Genomic DNA, 712 nt, shown 5'->3' on the forward strand with positions numbered 1-712 from the left:
ACCGTTATACTTACACTTACACTCAAACGTTCATACTCACACACAGACACGCACAAGCACACACACAGGTACACAGACAAATACACACACACACAGACAAACACACACACACAGGCACACAGACAAACACACACACACAGGTACACAGACAAACACACACACACAGGTACACAGACAAACACTCAGACAAACACACACACACACACAGGCACACAGACAAACACACAGACAAACACACACAGGCAGACAGACAAACACACAGACAAACACACACACATAGGCACACAGACAAACACACAGACAAACACACACACAAGCACACAGACAAGCACACACACAGGCACACAGTTAAACACACACACAAACAGGCACACAGACAAACACACACACACACACACACAGGCACACAGACAAACACACACACACACAGGCACACAGACAAACACACAGACAAACACACACACACACACAGGCACACAGACAAACACACAGACAAACACACACACAGGCACACAGACAAACACACAGACAAACAGACACAAAGACACAGACACACACAGGCACACAGACAAACACAAAGACAAACACACACAGGTACACAGACAAACACACACACACACACACACACGCACACAGACAGACAGACACACGCACGCACACAGGCACACAGACAAACACACAAACACAGAGACACATAGACACACAGACAAAC

This window comes from Penaeus vannamei, chromosome 43 (genome assembly GCF_042767895.1).
Source record: "Penaeus vannamei isolate JL-2024 chromosome 43, ASM4276789v1, whole genome shotgun sequence".
Taxonomy (NCBI): domain Eukaryota; kingdom Metazoa; phylum Arthropoda; class Malacostraca; order Decapoda; family Penaeidae; genus Penaeus; species Penaeus vannamei.